General features: G+C 41.6%; 1 protein-coding gene across 1 annotated transcript in view; it reads right to left on the reverse strand.

Annotated features, from left to right (window-relative positions):
- Positions 1-25,002, reverse strand: part of HS6ST3 (heparan sulfate 6-O-sulfotransferase 3) — a 294,039-nt gene that overhangs the window by 62,611 nt on the left and 206,426 nt on the right. The gene's annotated exons all lie outside the window — the stretch shown is intronic.

The following is a 25,002-nucleotide window of genomic DNA, read 5'->3' on the forward strand; positions in this document are numbered from 1 at the left end:
AAGGCACTTCAGAAGACCCATATGCTGTGACTATTCCTTTAACCATCCTCTAAGTGTTCAGACTTCACTGCTAGTGTGGGAAGCGTGTGACAGATACACAGTTTGTATTTCCAATAATGACACAAATGAATGACATTCCATTCAAACAGTTTAGACAACGGGGATAAAAATAAAAAAGCACAGTTGAAAAGAAAGGCAAGGGGGGGGCAAAAAGCTACCTGCAGCTTGAATGACATAGGAATAATTTCAAGGGTGCTACTAGAGCAGCAGAATTCAAATGAATGCCAGGCAAATTTGAGGCTAACGTGCTCATAATTCCTTTGATCAAAACATTTCACGGTATTTAGCATGTGAGGGAGAGGTTTCACTTATTTACATTAAGAAAAGTGAGGTACAAATTATTAATAGCAGAGCTCATTCACAAAGTGTTAAAAAGTAGAAGGAGGTAGGGAAGCAGCAAGTAGTGCGATAGCTATTTAGAAAGCTCTTCTCCTTAGAAAGTTTTAAAGGAAGATCACGTGTAGCCAAAGCTACTAAAATCCTTTTCAAAGATAACACAGGTTAGTGATGCCACTTCGGGGCAATCTCAGAAATCCTCCAGTGATGCAGAAAGAACAAAGTCAGCATCCCAGCCAGCACTTTATCCTTTCAGAGATTGTAGGTAGCATCCTAGGTTTCTAACCCAACACACACAAGTTTTCAAAGTTGATCCCCAAAATAAATTAACAAGAGGAATGGACCAGAGTAGGAATCTTCAAACAGGCTGAAAAACAGCAGAGATGTGAGGCTGGCAGAAAGAAGGAAGTGACTGGGCAAATAAAAAATAAAATAATAATAGAGGCAAGACCAGACAGCTTAACTCTGTAACACGCACATCCTATCAATTTCCTGGGAAGCCTAAACACCAGAGTGGAAAAATATCGTGTTTCCTCTGAGGCCGCCCAGATTCGAGTCTCAAATCCCATGATTGCTAGTCTCAAGAATCAGGGGCCGATTAGAAAACCTGTTACCTAGGAATTGGATGTGAGCGAAGATACCTCAGGCAGTCATTCACTGCACACTCTTGTTCCCTAAAGCTCAGCAATACTTAGGTTATTCCTGACAGATGTTTATCCAACCTATTCCTAAAGAGCTCTCTACAAGCTCCATCTATTTCTTCATTATCCCTACTGTTAAAAAGTTTGCCTTGTATAACCTGCAGCTGGCAGAAAATACAAATTCCTTCCCCAAACAGAGACTAAGCTTGCTGAAAACCTCCACAGGTGCACTTAGATATCTGTGTTTACTTGTATTTTCAGATGCATGCACACTGCTAAGCGTGGATAAACTAAAATGAGCAATAAATTAACCATGCCTTACATTTTAAGGCTCTCAAAGTAACAACGCGGACTGCCAGAGAACCTCAAGTTGCACCTTAACTACCTACACAGAAAAATCACTCCATCCACGAGCAATAAGCAGACACCATTGGGATAAAACACACCATCTGCTTAACAGAACACCGTGACACTATACAACAGTTTATGATAAAAGTGAGATGCCGGGAGGAAAGCAAACTGATTTTAAAAAATCCTATACCTATTACTCAACAGCTCTCCTCCCTGCCTGCACTTCTAGTAACACCTGTTTTCCTCAGTGCCTTCTTGTGCTGCTTTTAGTTCTGTCTAATCAGGAGAGTTATGGCAGCAAAAGCTCCAGCTCTGGTCAACACATCATCAACAGAACTGTTAATTAAACTGCAGGGCCAGATTGCACCTTCACCATCCCCATATAACCAAGTACCTCACCTTATCTTTGGAGCCTGACAAAACTGAGCTGAATGCAATGGAAACATAAAATGCGTTTTTCAATTTTAATTTAGTTTAATTTAATTTAATTTTAAGTGGATTAATCTGATCCTGTGATATCTGTATGAGTTTTACCATCAATTTGAAAAGAATTTGGGGTTTTGAGTTATGAAGGCTGCAGTTTTCAGAGTAAGAATTTGGCAAAGGTATACAGAGCAATAATCATGGGATTTGTAGCAGAAACCTCAGTTAATGGTTTCGGAAAATGGAATTGAACCAGCTTTGGTTTGACCACACATAAAGCTGTAGCAGTAAAATTAAGGCAATAAATTCCCCTTGTATGGATGTTATTCTATATACATGTGGTGGTTTTACACTGATGGCTAGCTAAACTCTACCACACCGCTCTCTCATGCTCCCTCCTCAAAGGAAAAGGGGGAGAAAATGCAATGGAAAGGGCTCAAGGGTTGAGATAAGGACAGGGAGATCACTCGACAATTATCATCGTGGGCAAAACAGACTCAGCAGAGGGAGATTAATATAATTTATTGCCTATTAACTAACAAGCTAGAGCAGGGAGAAACTAAAAGCAAAGTAAAACCACCTTCCACCCATCCACCCTCTCCTACCTCCTCCCTGTAAGCAGTGCAGGGGAACAGGCAATGGTGGCTGCGGTCAGTCCCTAATGCTTCATCCCCACTGCTCCTTCATGGTCACTCCCTGCCCCTGCTCCCCGTGGGGTCTCTCCCTTGGGATGCCATCCTTCCCAAACTGAGCCTGTGGGGCTGCCCACAGGCAGCAGCTCTCCAAGCACTGCTCCCACACGGTCCATCCCCCAGTCCCAAACTGCTCCAGCACGGGTCCCCCATGGGTGATCCCCCCTGCTCCTGCATGGGCTCCTCTCCACGGGCTGCAGCTCCGGCCCGGGGCCTGCTCCTGTGGGGGCTCTCCATGGGCCGCAGCCTCCTCCAGGCCACATCCACCTGCTCCACCGGGGGCTCCTCCACCCATGGGGGGGCTGCAGCGTGGAGATCTGCTCCGTGTGGGACCCATGGGCTGCAGGGGGACAGCCTGCTCCACCAGGGACCTCTCCCTGCACAGCCCGCAGGGGAACTGCAGCTATGTGCCTGGAGCACCTCCTGCCCTCCTTCTGCACTGAAGGAGATGCTTTTTCAGTTCTCCACACCACTGACATTTCATCATTTTTATAACTCAGCACAGCTGTAACAGGAAAGATTGAGAAAATAACATGCATCAATTCCATACCAGAGTAGCTAAGGCCATATTTGCAATATCAAGTACTTCCCCTGTCTAATTTAGAGTAAGGACATAAAATTGGCTTCCTGTGTCCTAAGAGTGGGCCTTGTTTTGAACTGCTGTTATTCTAGGGTATCTCACTAAGTCTGTTCTGCTTGAGCTGTCCTGTTTTGTAAGACTGATTGAGGAATCGTATGTGCAAAAGAGAGATCAATATTTAGGCAAATGGATTGTCCACCTAGAGCATGCAAGGTTCAAACTTCTACACCAAAAATATATATAACACAGTGAAAGTTTTCCAGCATGGAAGAGGCACTCAGACAGCTGATGGGCTGGAGGGTTGGCAGACTCCTATGACATGGAAGACATGGGCTACCAAGGATGATGAAGGGACTGGAGCAGCTCTCCAATGAGGAGAGGCTGAGAGAGCTGGGACTGCTCATCCTGGAGAAGAGGAGGCTCAGGGGAGATCTCATCAATGTCTATAAATACCTGAAGGGAGGTTGCAAAGAAGAGGGAGCCAGGCTCTTTTCAGTTTTGCTCAGTGACAGGACAAGAGGCAATGGGCACAAACTGGAACACCAGAGGCTGTGTGTTCTTCTCCTTGTAGATCGTCAAAAGCCACCTGGACGTGGCCCTGGGCAACCTGCTCTGGGTGGCCCTGCTGGAGCAGGAGGTTGGACCAGATGGCCTCCAGAGGTCCCCTTCTAGCCTCAGCCATACTGATTAATGAATTTATGCACTTACCAGATGAGGACATTAGGTACTGTGTTATTATACACACCAGGGACTCATTCCTGTTTTGATCTAAAATGCTTTCTGAATCAAACTGTTTGCTTGCTTTCCTAGAGTTTTACCAGCACTTGTATTTTCACAGGAAAATACTTACCTTTATGAGTGAATATTTTCTGATAAATCACTTACCAGCATATTCTTGGTCTCATTTTAGATGGATACATGTCACATTCCGAACAACCATTACATTTCCTGAACCCCCTCAGATATTTTCCCATCTAAATGCTAACTAGAGGTGATACTGCCTACTTAGAAAAGTCAAATGAAGTCATTGCCCACATTACTATAACATCAATAAAAGGGCAAGAAAATGAGGAACTGTGCTATTAAACATGATGAAAATAATAAATGTTGTAGAGTTTGCAAATGGGCTGGGAAATATTCTGAAGTGCAAGCATTTTTCTTCCAAGTCTAGAACAGAGCTTCGTAATTAGGAGCAAGGTGCCAGAAACAGATACATTGCGCCGAGACACACTGGAACTTGTGGATCTTTCCTGTCTGCTTACTGCAGATTAGGAAAAGAGAGTAATGGACTCTCTGCAGTGTACTCAGGCTTAAAGAACTACTACCTACCAGAGGACAAGGCAGATTTCAAGGAGACACTGGCACTTCTTAAGGAAGATTCTGGGATTTTGCTATACTTTCACTTTTAAAAGAGCTACTTTTGTAAGAATCACTGAAAATGGGTTTAAAATTCTTTTATAGGCAGGTAATAAAAATACAGAACTTTGTGAGAAAATCTTCCACAGTAGTAGCAAAATATATCTAAAGCTGGGGGGGGCAACACAACTTTTAAAAAGAATGAACAAGTTACTACTTTTTCTTGGAGATCTATATCTTTTTTACAAAAGGAAAGAAAGATGAAGAAATAAATAAAGGTGGAAGCCCTCTCAATTTTAATACTGTCCTTGCTTGGGTACATCCTTACAGTTTAGATTTACCCTCCCACTGCTAGCTGGTATCTGGTGCCAGGTTGATCAAGTATCGTTTATATCCTGGCCTTGCTGCAAGTTGCACCGAAATAATCCACTTAGTGCACAGCTATCCATCTGCTGGCCTCAATCTGCCCCTTCATCTCTTCCTCAAAGGATGAGATGAAACCTTGTTACACTTACTCAGGCTAATCCCACATTAATCATGGAAGCTCTGGTAGGCTGGGTGTTATTTCCCTCCTTACACCTTAAAAATGTGCAGCGTTACAGATGAGAAATAATGGGTCCCTGAAGGTGAAGAGACATAACTCTTCTCTGATGCGCTGAAGCCACGCGTTCTCGGGCTTTCACTGTGGGGACCATGCCTTGAGCAGAGGAAATATCTCCTGCTGAGGCAGTTTGCTCCCTGGTTGGAGGAAAAGAATACGCAATATGCAAAATAAAGGCCAGTCCATATGCCACATTTTTATTCATTTAACTAACATTAGGAAAAAAAAAAAAAAAAAAAAAAAAAGTTTAACTACAACAGTGCAAGCTTCTGTACAGACAAGCCCTAACAATGACAGAGTCAAAAGGGAGCAGAGGAGCAGCAACTTGAACTGAAAGTAACAACCAGCTACTCTTTCCACCCTGTTTTCCACAGTTACTCTGGACTAATTTGCTCACCAACCCTAATTACCCCTCCTGTCACGGCAGACTTTAAATTAGTGTAAACATTTACAGAGGTTAATGCAGCTACTCCAATGTTTCAGCTTAGGGAAGCAGTGCAGTCACCTATAGGCAAGATAAAGGCGACTGATGCAAGCCCCTGGATTTCCTTCAGAAGAAGGTCAAAGGCTGTGAAATAAACTCCAGGAACACATGGATGTGTCCCCCAGCACCCCTTGTTCCAGGAGCAAAGCACACAGCACTGACGCTGTCCTCAGCAGCAGACACAGAGCCAGAGCACACAGAATTATTAAAGAAAACCAAGCCATGGCATGTGTTAATTTTTCCTCCAAGAAAAGGAAAGTGGAAAGAGTGAGATATGACACAGGCAGCTTAGAGTACTCTGCGAAGTACTATGGTGCTGTAATTGCAATGCCATACTCTTATAACACAGGACCTTCAGCAGAGGAGAAGGCAATGCTGTTTGTACAGCGCTTTATTTTAAATTTGCTACCATGCAATGTCTATTCAAAGCTGTGTTTTATGGTTAGAGCTTCACATTTGACCTCTCAGTCTTCTATTCCTCTTAAGACACATACACTCCCTGTTTTCCTGTCATCTCCCTCAGTTTTCAAGAAAATCCCATTGATATTCCATATTCTTTGATGTTTCCTAAAAATTTATCTGGTTTCTCTGTTTCTTCTTCAGTGGATTTGATGAACATTGGCTTGATATCCACCCTCCCTAAAGCCTTTCACATTGATGGAAGTGATCTTTCCTCCCCACCTCTCTGAACACCATTCCCACATCCAGGATCACATCCTCTTTTCAGTCCTCACAACTCTGGCTTCGTGTTGCAAACTCAAATATTTGGCACAAGGCTGAAACGCTTTCTTTTGTCTTTTTAAGACCAACAGAGGAAGGTTTTTTTTTTCCTCTGAGAGCAGGGCTTCGCAGATAGATGATCTGAGGCAGCGTATTTCAAGACTGCTGAGCCTTGTGCGTGTCACTGAAATTTAACAGCCATCTTGCCTCATGGCATCTTTGGACCCCTTCACCTCAACCCCTTCACTTATTTTAACTGAAGGAAGCTTCGCTTCCTATTAGCTTTGATCCAGTTCATAACAAATCAGAATTAATGTAGGCTAAGGAAGCCAGGGAAAATCAGAAATGAATTTCCAGCGTCCCGACACATAGCCTCTAGGGAAATTATTGGCCTTGGTCTCCAAGACTGCTACAAGCTGTTAAGACTTCAGTGGAAAAAAATGTTGTGACCATAACTAAAAGGAAACAAATGAAAGAACACAAGTACCCTGCTATGATTTAGGTTTAAACAAGGACGTAGATATTAGAGAAGGCTTTGATTTGCAGTAAACATGAAAAGAAATAAAATTAAGTGTGTGCGTGTTGCTATTTCACAACCCACTGTGCAAATGTTGCTGTAGGCACTGTGTTTTTTATTGCTCATTAGTAAATAGCCAAGTTAAAAATAAGATGGTTGGGAAAATGCTGATTGATGAGGAATAAAATAACATGACATAAACATCTGTCTCCCGGTGTAATATATGTTGGTAGAGGAAGATGTTTCTAAGGCACTTGAATGCTCAATGCACTGATGTAATAGTGATTACATCGGAAGCGGTGTAAGGCAACTACAGCTGCCATTCTCGTTCCCACAAGGGGAACGTTACAGAAATGTGGATCCTGATTGTTTACTTCCAGAATGTCTTCAGTCCCAAAAGACTGACACAGGGCTCAAACTTTCTTTCCAGATAAAACTCTGTTCCCAAGCTGCACAGCTCTCAGGCTCTTGCTTGCAACTGTACTCGCAGATGCCTCTGTGCAAAACAAATTCCTCCTTTCCTACAAAGCTCTCTCCCAGCTACAGACAGTGACATTCATGCTGCCACGGCCCCTCACCTCAGACACTCCCTGATCTGCTTGGTCAAATGCAGTGAAAGACAGACCAGGGCAGCAAGGAGCTTGCTAGGTTTAAGCATTCATATGTGAGAAAGATCCCCCACATGGATCTGTATTTCATCAAGGAACTTTCCTGGCAGACAAGGAGCAACCCACAGATTCCTCCACTAAGGCATCTCCTTTGGTGGCTTTCTCTGCCAGGCTTCAGACCCACAGAAGCGCAATCACTGTCAATTTTATTGCCAAACTCAATAACTCACCCTAGGAGAACAGAAATGTAATTCTTCCCAGATGCCACCTGCATCCTGCTCTTTAGGTTTGTGTCCACACAGCAAGGAAAGGCTGCTTTTGTGATGCCCACCTCTCTTTGTTATTAAAGCTATGATAGCCACACACACACACAAAGTAGCCTCATCCATTTACCCAATTAAAGATCCTAATGCTGAACCAGCGTCCAGTCTGCCAAACAGCCAGTCCTCAACATTCACACAGTGCTTTGTATCTTCAGTATTTTGAGAAACAAATATATCCTACCCTAGACACAAACGATTTTCAAGATTTTAGCATTGGCCTTAGACAATAGTATACTTTTCCAGACCTTAAGCAAGCTGATTTTAGCCAAAGTTATGAGCAAGAAGATACTGGCTTCATGTTTAAGGGATCTATCTACTTTTCCCTGGACACACTGCTAAAAATGAAAATCTTTTTTTATGCAAGAGTTACGGAAAAAATGTTAATTACTACCAAAAGATCAAAACTTGTCTCAAGAAGAAGAGTCTTGATTTTTATTTTAGTTAGGTAATCAATGAGAGAAAGAAACATAAGCAACATTTTCAGAATTTAGTCAGCGTATGGCTAAAACATAAAACATAAACATAAAACTCCACCTGAAAAAGAAATGCATACACACTGAAAGGGCTTTTAGAGAATATAAATGAAGATAGCTAGCAGGTAACAAGTGGGAAAAGTATAGAACAAGGGGCAAATAAAGAACAGTCCAGAATGGTACTGATGCCTTGGATTTGTGTAACATCCTCACTTGCATCTTTAGAAGAATAAATATCACACTAATACTTAATCTGAAGTACTGAATTTGGAGTGGGAAAGCAGCTAGGTCAAGGGAAGTGAAAAGAGTGGGCAGAAGACAGTACCTAGGCAGAACACACCAGATAAACATCTAAGAGAAACATGCACAACCAATATTCCAGAGGAGACAGAGGAAGCAGAAGCAGGAATGAAGGTAGAAACAGGCAGAGGGCAACAACTTAAAAACGTTTCCCGTGCAAGTACTGTTTTTTGATGTCTTTGTACAGAAAATTTTATGATGCTTTGGGGATAAATATGGTACCAAATTTATAGCAAAAACTATACTGTTGGTCTGGCTGAGGGCTGCTGCACCACCAGAAATAATTTCACCGAGCTCCTCTTTAGCTGTAGCAAAAATATTCTGCTTCGTGTAGCTACTCCAGAAGACACCCACTACCCCACTCCAGCACTTAACTTAGTTGTAGAGTGCATGTATGATGCAGCCATCCTAAATTTTGGTTCTGAAGGCTTGATATGCAGCCCTGCTCCCTCCCCAAAGGCAGCAGTTAGGGACTGGTGACACAGCAATAGCACTACGCACTGTAACTGTGTGCTTTCTCCAGGCCCCTTGCACAAAAAGTAAAAGAAATTACGATCGAAGGGTTTCCACTTGCTCAAAATCCACAGGAAGGGCACACTCGCAGGCCACCCTCACACAGGACCAGGCACGTGGAGAGCCTGGCCCCAGTGCTCTGTGCACTGGAAGCTTTTTCAGTACATGCTATTGGAACTGGAAGCGATACACTGGGTCCAGTAATCGTGGTTTTGGGTGCACTGCTTTGTATGAGCATGATGGTGTTAGTGTTGACACAGGCGTTGCACCACGTTCATGCTATCCGCGTCAGGCAGACAAAAGGGAACAGATGCTCTTCCCATCAGGGCTTACAGGGCACCACGACACAGTCTGCCCTCAGAAAGCTCTGTAACACATTTGTAGTGGAGATGTTCAGCCAAGGAGACCAAGCTGTATCTAATCTAACGTAACCCTCCCCAAAGCTACATAATGAAGACAGGATGAACAATAGGTAACGTCATGTAATCTCGGCTGAGGAAAACACCATCTATTACATAATTGAAATTACTCAGGAATATTTGCTGGGAAGTAATGTTGCATGAAGAGGAGAATTGAAAAGATGACCTGAAAAGTTTCTTTTCCAGTCTTCACTAGTCAATAGGCAAAATGTTTCACAAGTTGACCTGGAGTTCTGCTGCAGCTGGAGGAAAAATACACCTCACTCGCAACAACACCATGAAAAATGAAAACAGAAAATTCCCAATAATTATAAATGATAAAATTCTAAGACAGATAAATGTACAGTCTACTCAAATTTAAGAGGTGCTAACTGTATCTTCTGTGTACCAGGCTGCTGAGTCAAGATGAAGTCCATTCACCAATTACTTGGGAAACAGAATTTCTTGTCACTCAAGAGGAAAATACAAAAGATGTTCAAGAGCCATACACGGGACATTTCTTCTGTTCCTACTGAAAGTGTAGAAGATCCTTCCTTTCTTGCTATCAGATTTCTATATATTTTTACTTCTCTTATCCATATCAAGAAGCTCTGTCTACATTTGCCCAAATGTAGTATTTTGTGAAGCCAAAAGACTTAAAAGCTTCTTGACCCCACTAGATAGGCTGTTGCAGTGGTCAAAACATGATGTTTTTATGACACTTTGCTTTCCTGATTCACTATTTCCATGTTTTACATTGCTGTGTTTTGTTGTTAATGTTCTTCTACTTTCTAATGTTGAGCGAGTAGTTTTTTTGTTTTGTTTTGTTTGCTATTCCATACTTTACCACACAGAGGAAATCTATTTGTATCTATTCTGAGATTCTCTTCTGAAGGTCAGTTACCCCATTTCTCCCGTTGTCAGTCAGCCTAGAGTGCACTTATGCACAATGCTTAACTTTAAGCATGATAATCATCCCACTGTATAGTAATTTCCATAATGAAGTTGGAGTAAAAACTCTCTCACCAGCTGCCTCAAAATTAAGAGATGTGGAAGGTCTCAAAACAACTGCCCGAGTGCATAAATTAATTACCACTCCCTTTAAAAGCCTAGATTTACTAAAGACAAAACTACTGCAGTCTTAGGAGCCCTTTTGTCAGCATCCTTTCCTTCTGAGATTGCCATTTCCCTCTAGTGAGTAAAGACAAACTACCTAAAACCGAGCAGATTTCTGCTATTAGTGGTGGTTGCACATATGCTTTGTATTAATAGAATCAGTTGCCCCGAGGAATTAGCCATCTATATTCATGAACTAAATGAAATAGTATTCATTGAGCCGTTGATGACAGCACAGCTGCAGAACAGGTCAGTTCTTGTACTAAGTAAGAAATCTTTGCTTTTCGTTGCAGATGAAGGATGTTCTCTACGGGAACCATAGCATTCCACCCAGTCTCTTTCCTCCTTTTACCAGGGCTTCAGTCTCCTCAGTATAAACTCAAATTGTAACTACTATCACTAGATTGAAATATCTTTCAGAGTGATACAAGAGAGTCCAAAGAGAAGTTACTCTGGAAACATGCATCACTACTAAGGCAAAATGCTAGTATATAGTAGATGCTTGTCATATCTTCAAGCCATCTTACAGCAAGGGGCTCAATATTTGTCCTCCTTGTAGGTCTAATGTCCATTTATAGATCCATTTGAGCAAAAGAACAATGAATGTGTGCAGAACTGCTCTGAGGGAATAAAGGAAGGAAGCAGCACTATATGGCCACTTGCTCAGTACAGTCTTTCATTAATTCTCTTTTTAAGGTTAAAATCCTTTTACTTCCATTTTTGTCTTTGCACTACATCTTTTTCCTCTATGACTCTACTGTGATATATGTGAAGCAGATTCTACTGGGAAAGAGGTCCAGAAATTACTTTCCCTTTACTCTGAATATTGGCTTCAAGAAGAAAACCCCACAAGGGATTGGAGAGACCATTTCCTTGGTCTAGATGAGCTCCAGAATTTGGACTTCCCCTGACTCCTCTGGTGAATCTCCTGGAAGCAGGCTCCCATCCTATGATTATTTTAGAAAAAATTAACCCATACCTTACCCAATCTACATCATCAGGACTTGTTCTGTCCTCCTTTGCCCTCTGCCCAATAATTATAATAAGAACACTTATCTCCCTGAATGTGAACATCTTTGTCTCTCTTGATTGACAGCATAACTCCCACAGTGTCATAAGCTCATTGCATCCACAGACCTGGTGCAGGATTCTGAAACATAAATCACTCTCTGACATTTCCCTTACTGCTTGGGAGTATTGTACAGAAAGATGTGCTCACCCCACGGCTCCTCCTATGTCTCCAAGTCACGGTGGAGATTGCTCCCATTTTCTGGTGAGGACAACACTCTCAGGTCTTGGTTTGTCCCTTGGTTAAACAGGATTCCTCCTCACCCCTTCTCCCCAATCCTTCCCAGGGATAACATGCTCCTGTTTTATTGTCTCTTGTTGAAATCGAGCATTCTCTGCAAGCCTTGAGAGCTCCTATTCCCAGACACTGGCTCTCTTGTTCTGAACTAGATACTTACACTGCTCCCATCACCCTTTTTTGCCTATCCTCCTAACATGCCTGCTGCTTACTCATCATTAACATCATAAAGCTTAACATCTCATCAGTATTCCTCATCTGCTAGTACATGTGGAGGAACTGTCAGGCAATTCACATTTCACTCCGTGAAAATGCAATTTCTAGAATTGGAGAATTTTGCACAGTCTCAGTGCTCATGGTTACAAATGCACAGAGGATACAGGATGATACAAAAGATTATCTGTGGCATAAATTAAGAAATACCATCGCCTTCTCTGTTCCCTCAGCTCATGGAGACATTTGTTCTACTTCCACATCACACTTTTTTCTACTTCTCTAGAGGTGACATACACCATATTTTTTACAGGGTCTCAGCTCAGCACCATGCACATATTAATGCAAAAATTAAGCACTGAATCATGGAATCACTGAGGTTGGAAAAGACCTCCAAGATCATCAAAGTCCATTGGATGAGTAGTTTCATGTAAGTTTAGAAAACAAGAAAATGAAGTGATTAGAATTAACCCCTGAAATTACTATTAAGACCTTTGCATTAAAGTTTTAAATGAAATAGAGTATAATGAAATCCTCTGCAATGACTGTGCCTACCAGGTAGTTGGGGAATTTGCCTTTTTGATCTGCATCCAACCAACGTCACTTTCATTTAGAGTTTCCCATTGGATGTTTTGATAAATTTACAACATTATTCTTTTTCTTCTGGCTGGATTCAAATCAGTCGCTGTAAGATGGGAAGTTACACATCCCATTTGTTACCCAGTTCTCCAGATAAGCACTTCTGCTTCAAAATCACGCGTCCGTTTTGAACGTGGAAGTCACAGCTGATGACAGGGAGAACAGTGTTCATTGAAGTGTTGCTGATGCACTCATGAGTCTGACTAATTGCACATAATCAACTGATTCTCTAACATCAGGATGCCAAATGTTGCTTTAAATCACTCCTACTTGATGGGAAACTTTCCATCGCCTAAATAGGTGAAAACAGTTGAGAGTTGGTAACAAAAATCAGATCCAACATTTTGGGAGCATCCTCATGAATGTAGCTGCATAGAAATGAAGACCTTTAACACCTTTTGCCTCCTGTCTCACAGAAAATAACCAGACTTAGCATTTTCTTTTTCTTACAAACTGAATAAATGTAAGGCATTAAACACAAATATTAAAATGCGTGCAGTAAGAGTGTTGCTAAAACTCATAACTGACTGAGTTTGTATGGTAAGAAACTGGCAATACACTGACTGGCAAAGAGCAATTCTGGCTCTTTATTCAAGGAACACAATTCCACACAAAATTTGATGTGCTACTGAGCAGAATTAGCCTTTCATGAGCAATCCACTAGGACCATAACCTAAAATTAATCATGACCTTCACTCTGGATCCCACCAATTGCACTTTTATTTTGAGTTCCCTGTTTCATACTTGAATTAGAAAAAAGTATTGTTGGTTAAAGGTTACCTTAGAAGGCCTGACATAACTAACAGAGAGGAATATTGCAGAGAAAGGTTCTCCATTTTTAAATTCCCCTAGATATGTAATTGCTACAGAAATAGCGAGATCACAAGGCTAAGGAATACAGTAGATGATAAAACAGTTGAAACTATTGACACTGTGCTTCCTAAAACAGCCTGTGCCATCAACTCACCAGCTTTATTTCCCAGGCTAAAAGTAAAATTTATTTAGGTGTTACAGATCTGCATAATTATCATATTGACCTGTAACTGTCAATATGGTCTCCAAACATTTAAAGCTGAAAAACAGGGAAAGCAGAAATGTGCTCAGAGTGAGGCATGCCTGTGTTTGGCTGCTCTCCTTCCAGGTGCACACCCACCCATGCCATGAAGGATGGGTGTCCTTCACAAAGTCTCAGCAGACCACATCCAAGCTGCATCAGCACCCACACCTTCTCTTCTGCTGATGTTCTTGGTTGTGCACCTTGACACCAGCCTCATAACAGGATTAAGGCATCTATAGCAGCACTTTTGGGTAGGTCAGCTACCTATGTCTGAAAGTCAGGTCCTCAAAATACCCATGTCTTCATATTTTATGCTGTTAACACAAGACACCCAGTTTGAGACCAGGCTTTGTACCCCAGAATTTTATTTGGGTGAGTAATCTGACCATCATTGTTCAGAATTATGACTTTTCTGTCATTTGTGCTCACCCACGGCATTATGAAACACTTCATTTTGTAACCACAGAAAGGAGTTGGAACAAAGAGCCCTGGACCCAAACAAGCTAATTTCTCCTAAGTTTGGGCATCCTTGGGTTTAAATAAAATTAAAAAATGCACCAGTTATATGTTTCCAAAGAACAGCTCCAGGAAGAACAGCTGTAAGGCTCCAGGAGAGGATCGTGAAGGATCTTTCAACAGCTCACAGTTGGCAATTAAGACTGGAAAGGCTCAGAATTCAAGAACTGCACCACTTACATTTCATAATTTAGGGCATTTCTATGTACTGTGGAACTTTCCTGTATCAGATCTGTGTGTAAGTTTTCTTAATGGTGTAAACAGAAGTCAAGCACAAAGATTATAGCTATGGATGGGGGCCTGGACATGGTGAGTACAGCCAAAAATAGGTGCTTTACAGATGCAATACAAATGTAAATAATATCATCCATATGTGTGCAGTATTTGGATTTTTTTTCCTGGTTCTCCCAAAAAACAATATAAAATACATCTCTGTCATTGCTACAAGAAGCAGAGATGCCCCTTGGAAAACAAGCATCTCTTGGCAGACCCTGATCTCAGTTAAACCAGCTGAAGTTTGGACTAAATGCACCTAAATCACCCAAGAAGATAAAACTTTATGGCAGCTTGACATCACTGTACCTGGAAACAGAGCTGCAGCTTTGTATTTTAGAAGCTACATATATTATTATTATTATTTTCTCTTTTCTTCTTTTTCCCTTTCCCTTCCCTTTTCTCCAAATTAACCTCTGAAACACTTGACAATGCTAATTGGGTTTCACTTCATTCAGACAGGAAATAATGACCTCAAGCTAATAAGACAAGTTAATAGACCCCTGCAGGTAAATTAACACAAGACCAAATGCTTGAAGACCTTGAGGATCACAACTGTTAAGTACGCATTCAAAGCAACTCTGAGCATGTAACAAAGCAGGTCACAGATCATAAATCAGAGTTGCTGGGAAAAAAAAAAAAAAAAGTACAACATCAAAAACCAAGAGAACTTCAGAACACACAAAGCTAACTTTCTACTATAACGCAGCCACTGGAAAGAAGATTGTATATGAAACAAAAAAACAAACAAACAAAAAACTCCTGAATACTCAATGTATATAGAAAGGAGGGTTCAATGAAGACACTAAGTCACTCAAAAATCTAATAAATATGTTTCAGTAAGCCATCTATCAGAGACAGCTGCCTTTCTATTGCAATAACATAGCGTTTTCTTCTTGTAATCTTTTTACAGGCTTCAAAATACAGATTTGATTATATTATATCCATGAAGACAAAATACTTACAGAAATCACACTGCTGTTTAAAGTCACTAAGCAAATATTGCACAGCCCATAAAGTAAAAAGTGCTATTAAAGTGCCCAAAGCAAAACAGTCACTCCACAAATTATCTCGATGTCAGGAAGGATGAAAATGCATGACCTCAAAAACTCACAGAAAAATATCCTCTCTCTTAAAAATATATTGTTTGGCAATTAAATGGGTAATTTTGACAAACTACTCAGGCGTAAACTTCCAGCTCTCTATAAAAATAATGGAAATGTGTTTTAAAAGTTAACATATGTTGCTGAATCATGTACAAATTAAGAAATACTGATTTAGAAAATAGAGAATTATGAGAAATCCAAAATGTTGGGGTTCAGTATAGTTTCATAGATACCACTATCTTAGAATCGATTAACCTGCTAAATTAATTCAGTGTTTAGAGTGGAGAAAAGCTATCGCTTACAATTTTCTAGTTTATATTTAGAGCTTTTTCTTTAATTACTTTTGGTTTAATCACAACTGTCAGGTGTTAAGAGCAGGTTTCCTTTGCTTGGACAAGTTCATCAAAAGTTGGAAAGTAAGAAAGCACCTCTGAACTGAAAAAGTTGAAAAGCTTGTTCTCTTCTTACACATTAAAAAGGGAGATGCAGTAAATACAATAATTTGAAAGAGGTGCACAAGTATTCACGTGTGTGCATTGGTACATGTAGGCTGGGGACAGACCTTTCAGATGCATCTCAGCTGGCTGAGCTTTAAAGCCATTTTGGTCTGTGGCTTTTTTGCTGCTTTATGCCAGGGCAGGCCCAGGAGAAGTGACGAAAACATTGGATGTGAAGGCTCAAGCAGGCAATAGCTCAAAAAGGCTGAGCTCTGCCTGCTAGCTGGTTTTATTAGCTCTCCTGATGACAACAACAGCAGCAGCAACAAGGCTACCGAAGACATAATATTTAGAACATAGTATTAGCCCCCCTCTGAAGGGCTGCAAGCATAACCTTGACACTTTACCTGCTGGGACAGTATGTTGAAATCTCTACACTGATAGCTGCTCAGATATCCGGAAGAAATCAGTCCAGCAGCGACTAGAAACGGCAGTGAAATTTAGCAAATCTGTTACTTCTAAGCAAAAAACAGACTTTGATAAAAGAACCGCAATAAAGATAAAACAAATGCAATCGCTAAAAATCTGATTAAAAATTCCTGTTTCTTTTTTTAAGCACTCATTTCCATCCAAATGGAAAGGGCACAAATCATGAGTGAAATAATAAGCAAATATGAAATACATCAAACAACATTGTCTGCATAATAAAAATTAAACACTATAAATTGATTAGAACTTGCTAATGATTATACTGCTTAAATTAATGTTCTGCATAAATGGCATTCTGCCTTTGCACAGAGAGGACTCAAAATTGAGCATGAAAGATATTTTCAATTAGAAACAACTAGATATGAGTGGCTATAGTTCTCCCTGTTCTTTGGTCTTCCTTCTGGAAACAAATGCAAAGTAAGATTATAACAAAACACTTAAAGCATACGTGCTTATTTTATTATAACTGTCATTATATTAAGCTATCATTAAAGGCTTTAAACCTCTTCTACTTAAGCCAGCTCATCCTTTTCATTTCCGCGCTGTCTTCTGCATGGCTCGGTTCTGTTTTGCAATGATTTTTTCTATGATTTGGATTTTGATCCCTCCTAAACATCTTGAAGAGAAGCGCATTCTGAACAAGTTATTATACAGTTCTGTCTGTAGTGGTTACATGCATCGGAACAGGACTTTCCTAAATGATGTCAATGTTATTTTGTTGATTCCAGAAAAACTTTGCAATCAAAAGGCTGCATCATGCAAGGTCAGGGTGAGCCCTGAGGAACCTGAAATAGCTTCCAGAGGCTTCATGCAGGTACACACAGGTTGGAGTTACAGGAAATGGTGCAGAGCTAAGAGAGAAAAAGCATTGCAGAAAAGAGATGATATTTATCCCAACATTTTGCTGCCTGTGTCCCAGTCAAAAAAAGAAAAGCAATCGGAGCACCTGCATGCATGCAAATGCACCCTGCACCATTAGAGCAGCACTGGTACTAGTCCACACATCATTTTAACTCTAAATAGCTTGGGTGCCTCCTCCTCCCTTGTTTTATTCTCACTTTCAATAAAAACAGTCCCCCAAAGCCCTGTGCAGCATCCCACTGATCTATTGCCTTGAAACTAAAGAATTGTTCAGGGCCTTTAGCAGAAGTGTTATGGTTAATACCAGTTTCCTAGTTAGCAACAGGGGTTAAAGTCTAACTTGGGGAATGAACAATCAGGTAATCAATTTCATAGTAGGAATAATGCAGACCAGCCTAATTATATTCCTTTTCTACTGAACTATTGGATATATTGATTATTGATTATAAACTATTGGATATATTGATTACTTTTCAATCGGTGTAATAAAGTTATCTAAATATTTTTAGCAGGTCGCACTCACCTTACAAATGAGACTGTCATCATCCATGAATTTTGAGAAATCTAAATCCTTACGTCTCGAGATTTTGTTGTATTGCCCTGAATGCTACTGAATTCTATGAATTCCACATTGTTCCCTAAATACGAATGCCAAAAAAAAAAAAATGCTGTAATATTTGCAGCATGTTATGCTGCCATGCACAGGACACTTTCTGGAAGCACCTTCATCCATAAATAGAGCATAACAGAAAAGCCCAGTTTCATTAGTACAACTTGTATACAATTCAGTTCCAGATGATTCAAATGATTCTTAATTTTTTTACCCTGAGATATCACAGCCAGAGTTGCTCTGGTTTACTGATTTATGCCAGAAGACTGCAGGTGCTGCAGTGCCTTGTTTAGCAAGGGAGAGGAGTAAGTGGTATGGCAACTCCATACAGATTCCTGAGGACGTATGCATGATTCTGCCCAAATTTAATACACACTCATATTGTCCTTGTTTAGATGCACATATATAATAGTCAAATTTAATAAGATCAGGGATTTTAAAGAATTTCAATGCTCAACAGGCTCAGTAGACTTGAAAAAAAATAATAAAGCTGTGTGAAAATACCAGGCGTTACAAGTAAAATCTTACATGACAATGATTGAAATGAGGTAGCAAAAAAGACAGTTAATTTTAGTATTTCCTTATGTTGCTTGTCAGTACATCTCTTGCTGTTATAAATATTCACAGAAGAGCAGAAAAATATAAAAATGATACAAAGAGTTTTTGCTTGCTAAAAAAATAATAAAAAAATAAATCTAATTTGTCTTCTTACTGTGAGCTCTCACCTTCTTCCTACTATCAGCAGCTTTGGCTACTTTTTTTTTTTTCCTCTCTTTTCTTACTTTCCTCCATTTGTCTTAGGCTTGGGAAGAACTCAGCACCATGAAAATTACCTGCTCATAGTCTCTTTCAGTTCCTTCTTTTTTCTCCAGTATTTTGTGATGCACATGCATTACTAAATATGGCTACTTTGACTTTTAATTTATGAAAACTGACTTCTGTGTTTATGGTTTATGCCTCTATCTACATTCTGTCCTTTTATTCATCTGTTGCATAGTCAAAATTATATGAAGTTGAGCCAGCTTGTGTATTGTTTTATTCTTTATGCCTGACTGACACGTTAAACTTTACCCAAGATTCAAAGACAACATCCTTTATAGAACTCAAATATTCTTAAAAGGAGATTAACTGGTCAAAAATGTATGCTACCGCCACACAGTCTAAAAGTCTAGGGACCAGACAAGCACTGTGCTTTTTCCTATGAGTCTACAAGCACATTTTCCCAGTTAGCAGTGCCAGCCCCAATTACAAGTGGTCAGGAGCTTGCGAGAAAGTTAGTGGTAGCGTGCCAGGTTATAAGCCTCACCTGGGCAAGGACTGCAAGTGGAAATCAGGTGTCACAAATATTTGGGAACAGCAGGTATGTGACATTTCCAGGTGCATCATTATGTACTGCACCCCAACCACCTCCTGCACAAAGCCACTTTCTGGTGCCTATCTCCAGCTCAAAAGGATATAGTCCACAGAGGACAAATGCACTTCACCTAGCTTGTTTTCAGGTTGGCCAAATAGACGACCAAATAGACAATAGTCTTGGATTATTTTTTTTCACACACACAGTTGGTTTATCAAAGATTTCCTTTTCTCTCTCACTAGCACGAAGCTGTCAATCCTAGCCAGCACCAGCACTTGCTTGAAGACTTTCTGCAAATACTGAAAACGCATTTAATTAATATTTTAACATCAGTTTCTACATCTACTGCCTCTCAGCTTTAGAAAAGCAAATATCAGTATTATATTAAGAAAAGGAAGGGCTGTATCCAGGAATCCAGCTCACATTAATTATGTGCCTAAGTTAGTCATGTGGATCAGGGCAGGGGAGCAGGGAGCAAACTGCCTGCCCACCACAACTAATTACATTTCTTCTCTGGAGCAAATAACTCCCTCTGAAGGTCCACATGACTGGAGCACCTTCTTACCCCTAATAACTCGTAAGAAACTTGTGTGCTTCCAGAGGGAGCCTAAGCATGCTCAAATTGGATATCTATTTCCTTCAGTGCATGTACAGGAACTGGAAATGTGAAGCACTTTCAGTCACTCAGATCCAAGACTGGATTATCAGCGATGGAGTAATGTAAAGTACATAAAATAATGTAAAACGGCTTGGGTTGGAAGGGACCTTAAAGATCACCCTGCCATGGGCAGGGATACTTCCCACTACATCAGGTCACCCACATCTTTCATGTGCTGTGCCCCCAGGCCTGGACGCAGCCCTCCAGGTGTGGCCTCCCCAGGGCAGAGCAGAGCAGAGCAGAGGGGCACAATCCCCTCCCTCCCTGCTGGCCACCCCTCTGGGGGTGCAGCCCAGGACGCAGTCGGCCTGCTGGGCTGCAGGCACACACTGCTGCTGGTGGCGAGCTGTTTGGCCACCAGCACCCCCACGTCCTTCCCTGCAGGGCTGCTCCCAGTGAGGTCTTCTCCCAGGCTGTGCTCAGGGCTGGGATCACCCCAATCCAGGTGCAGCACTAGGACTTATTAAGCCTCATTAGGTTCACACGGGCCCACTTCTCAAGCTTGCCCAGGTAAATTTTTCACTATAAATAATAAAGAAAAAAAATCAAAGGAACACCAGCCTGATATTAATTGTACCATACTTATCTAAATTAGCATGTTTTCCTTTCAGGTGCCCCCTGCACCCTCATTTAGTAGAAACACGGTGTTCCAAATAACAAACAAACTGCTGCTGTCTTCAAAGCTTGCTATTGCCCTGGAGAATATTCTTGTTCACCATTGTATCAGCACGGCAAAACCTTCCTGAAGCAAAAGTTGGGTTAGGTTACTGGGAATCCCATCCATTACCAGGAATCTGCGTCTATGGTTTGGGGATCCCTGAGTTGGGGAGATGAGTTCTGCATCCTCCCAGTACACTAAACCAGCTTTGAGGTGAAAGCACAAGAGGTGAAAGTCCTCGCTGAGGACAGCTCAAGATGCAGCAGTCGTGACAATTTCCTTACCAGGAGGCTAGCTCATTCCCCTCCAGGTAGATGAACAACCAGTGTCCCCTGCTCCCTGGCTGATGGCTTTAACCATGAGCAAAGATGTGAAATTGTCTAACATCAAAGCCTCTTTCAGACCTGACTACATCTTATTTCCCAGGCATCTCCTGAAGACTTACCTACCATTCCCTAAATTCATCTGATAACACTTCAGCGCCTGAACCTTCCCAGATCACTGGAGTTAAGCACGTACAAACTTTCAGTGTAAGTAATGAGTTCAAGCATGCAAGTAGGCAGCCCTAAAAACTCATCAGACCGGGTGTCTGTTTGGACTTACACTGTAAGTATCAAAGTTTTAACACAGCAGGATTTAGGACACTAATCAAATTGATTCATGGTCATCTACCCATCACAGGAGCTGCACCATGAGCAGCTCATGACTCAGCAGCAGATGAGTCAGAGTTCCCACAAAAGCAGAAATGATCTGAAACCCGTGGCTTGGCATTTCTACCTGGCCCTGAACTAGCTGTATATACAAAGTCTGGTGAATAAAAATAGTTATCTTAAAAGGTCACCTAGTCATGACAATGCACAAATGCCTTCCCGACAGTTATTCTTACAAACCTTCATCACTCCCTAAGGAAATTAGGGAGTCACCTGCTGTGTTCCAGTGCTTCATTACCCTCACTGGTAAAAGAATATCAGACCTGCATCTTTCTGGTTTGGATTGCAGTCCGTAATTGTGCTATCCTGTCTGTCCTTCTGTGCAACAGCACTTTAGTATAAAGACTACATTTTCAGATAAAAAATGTCCTAATTCATTGGAAGTCTCTTCTTAAGTTTCTCGAGTATCACTGAGGCAAAAATTAAAAATCTCTGCTTCATAAAGTGTAATAGTTGCTTCATTAACTCAGACTGTGTAATTAGAGTAATTTGAACAAGGCTGAGTTACATCCATCCAACTAAGTGCACTAGCACAATCCTGTATTGAGTTTACGTGGCAAGGTTTTGGTAGTGGGGGGCTGCAGGGGTGGCCTCTGTGAGCAGAGCCCAGCAGCTGCCCCATGCCCCACATCAGAGCCAGCTCCCACTGCTGGCCAGAGCTGAGCCGGTGACATTCATTGTGTCTCTGGGAAAGCAGTTTTAAGGAAGGGAAAAAACTCCTGCACAACAGCAGCCGGGAGAGCGAGGAGTGAGAAGCAGCCCTGCAGCCCCCAGGTGAGTGCAGCAGGAGGGCAGGAGGTGCTCCAGGCACATAGCTGCAGTTCCCCTGCGGGCTGTGCAGGGAGAGGCCCCTGGTGGAGCAGGCTGTCCCCCTGCAGCCCATGGGTCCCACACGGAGCAGATCTCCACGCTGCAGCCCCCCCATGGGTGGAGGAGCCCCCGGTGGAGCAGGTGGATGTGGCCTGGAGGAGGCTGCGGCCCATGGAGAGCCCCCGCAGGAGCAGGCCCTGGGCCGGAGCTGCAGCCCGTGGAGAGGAGCCCATGCAGGAGCAGGGGTTTGGGGGAGCTGCCGCCCACCCGTGGGGGACCCGTGCTGGAGCAGTTTGCTCCTGGGGGATGGATGGATGGACCCCGTGGGACGAAGCCGTGTGGGAGCAGTGCTTGGAGAGCTGTTGCCTGTGGGCAGCCCAGGGGCTGAGAGGGACCATGAAGGAGCGGCAGAGACGAAGCGTCAGGGACTGACTGCAGCCCCCATCCCTGTTCCCCTGTGCTGCTTGGGGGGAAGACATAGGAGAGGCTGCATGGGTGGAAGGAGTTCTTAGTTTGCTTTTAGTTTCTCCCTGCTCTAGACTGCTAGTGATAGGCAATAAATTTTATTAATCTCCCTATGCTGAGTCTATTTTGCACATGATGACAATTGTTTAGTGATCCCCCTGCCCTTATCTCCACACTTGAGCCCTTTCCATTGTATCTTCTCCCCCTTTTCCTTTGAGGAGAGGGACTGAGAGAGCAGCTGTGGTGGAGTTCAGCTGCCCAGCTGAGCAAAAGCAGCACAGATCCAAAAAGTTCCCAATAGCAATTAGCTATTATTTTCTGTACCTGAAAGTATTGTGACTGTACTGATATGCTTGAGGGTCACTGTTCAGTTCCCCAGTAACCACATTATAAAAAGCACCACAGGCTATGGTAACCTCTTGGAGGAGACTAAAGGATTGAAGGTGGTTGGAGTTTTCATCCACCAGACGTTTTGTCCAGTTTGCTGCTTTTTCTAAATTTCTGAATTGGAGGTCAGGAGTGATGAGCTGCCACCTTCCCTAAAGCTAAATTAATATTAAACGTTTTTGTGAGAGGCAATGCTTTCCAGACAGAAAGATTGTCTACTGTAACCATGGGGGAAAGAAGTACACAAGATGCAAAAATCCTGTTTCCTCCTATAAACATGAATCCCTATCTAATCAGGCCTTCTGATCATTACACTATTTTTATTTATTTAAAATGAATAAAATGCATCCTCTGTTAAAAAAAAGCATAGCTCTATATCTTGTATCCTGGGTGTTTGTGCCTTACATTGAAAACAAAGACAAACAGGAAGAAAACATGCAGTACAAAAGGGCTCCCTATAAATTTAATCAACTCTCACCCTCTGCTCACCCGCTTTCCTATAGCTAGGGAAAAGGGAATTGAGCTGTAAAATTTGTTCTGGGCAGGAACTTGGCATCTGCTATAAAGTCAGAGTCCAGAGCAAATTAACATCACACATTTCAAATAAATTGACTTAACTCACATAACTCAAAACCGCAGGTTTGATTTAAATCATAAAGAACTGAATCCTGGCAGGTAGCAACACCTAGGCTCGGGACAGGAGAATTTCAGGCAAAGAGAGAACAAGGTTCAGAAAATCGTAGTCCTGCTGGCTGGTTTCCTTTCCCTTTAAATGATTTTGCTCTGGTAGACGCAGGGACTAATTGACAGCTCTTTTTCCAGTACTAGTCACAGATGTAAATACCAATTACTCAGTTCCTGTGTCTCTCTCATGAAATATTATTTTGTCAAAGCCTTAGAGTACTGCATTCTTTGACCCCAGCCCTCCTGACTAGGAAGTGTCTCAGATCTCATGCTACTGGAAGGCATTTTGGCTGTGCACCTGAAGTGTTATTTTCATTTTTAATTAGGACTCACCAGCAAGCAGCAATCCTGTTGTCTCTCATGCAACTCCCAGGGTTAGAAGATATGATTGAATCTAAACCAGAGTGAACTCCCTACTCTCCAATAAAAAGCTTAAGCAATGCCAATAATCAAAACTACAATTGTAGAAGAAATACCTCATCGTCCAGAGAACCCCAAGTATTAATGTATTCTTGGAAGAGCAGGATTACAAAAGGTGAGACTGGAAAAGATTCCTCTTCTTTGGTAGATAAATCTCCCATAAAGAGGCAGCAGAAAGGAGATACATACTGAGATTCTTCATTAAAAATGTATCCAAAACTCCAGAAACTGTTATTTTTGAATAAATAGAAAATATCTGCTGCGGTGCCAAAGTGTGTTTCATAATATTATAACAATGAAGCATTCGCAGAATTTACAGCAATAACAAGAAGGTGAAATACCTTCCTATTAGTATTCTTCAGCACTTTATTATCTGAAATGCTCTTTTCAAAACACTTCTATCCGTCATCACAGATGACACTCTTTAGCAGAGAACAGAGTTAGGGTGGCATTTGCCTTACTCCTCTTCAAACTAATTCGTGCTAGTACAGCCCTGATGCCCTGTCTGTTAACTGGTACACCTGCTGTTGACTCAGTATCAGGAGGAAAAAAAGAAAAAAAAAAAAAGCATCAGTAGCTTCTACACAGTGAAAAACATTTTGGTTTCTGTATGTTCAAGGGTCAGATTTAGAAGTCAGACCTCAAACATTTCATCAAATGTGTAAAAGGAGCAGGATTGCCCTAACAGGCCAGGTTCCTAAATGAAGTAAGCCAGAACTAAACAGTAAGCTCAGCACTCAACTGAAAGGAAAGATGTAATGTTTTATTTATGGCTGGATAGAAACCTTAAACACATTTTTAACTCCAAGATAGTTCTTTCCATTTATACTTGCTTCAAATGCTGTGATTTCAAAGAT

Source organism: Aythya fuligula, chromosome 1 (assembly GCF_009819795.1).
Source record: "Aythya fuligula isolate bAytFul2 chromosome 1, bAytFul2.pri, whole genome shotgun sequence".
NCBI classification, from domain to species: domain Eukaryota; kingdom Metazoa; phylum Chordata; class Aves; order Anseriformes; family Anatidae; genus Aythya; species Aythya fuligula.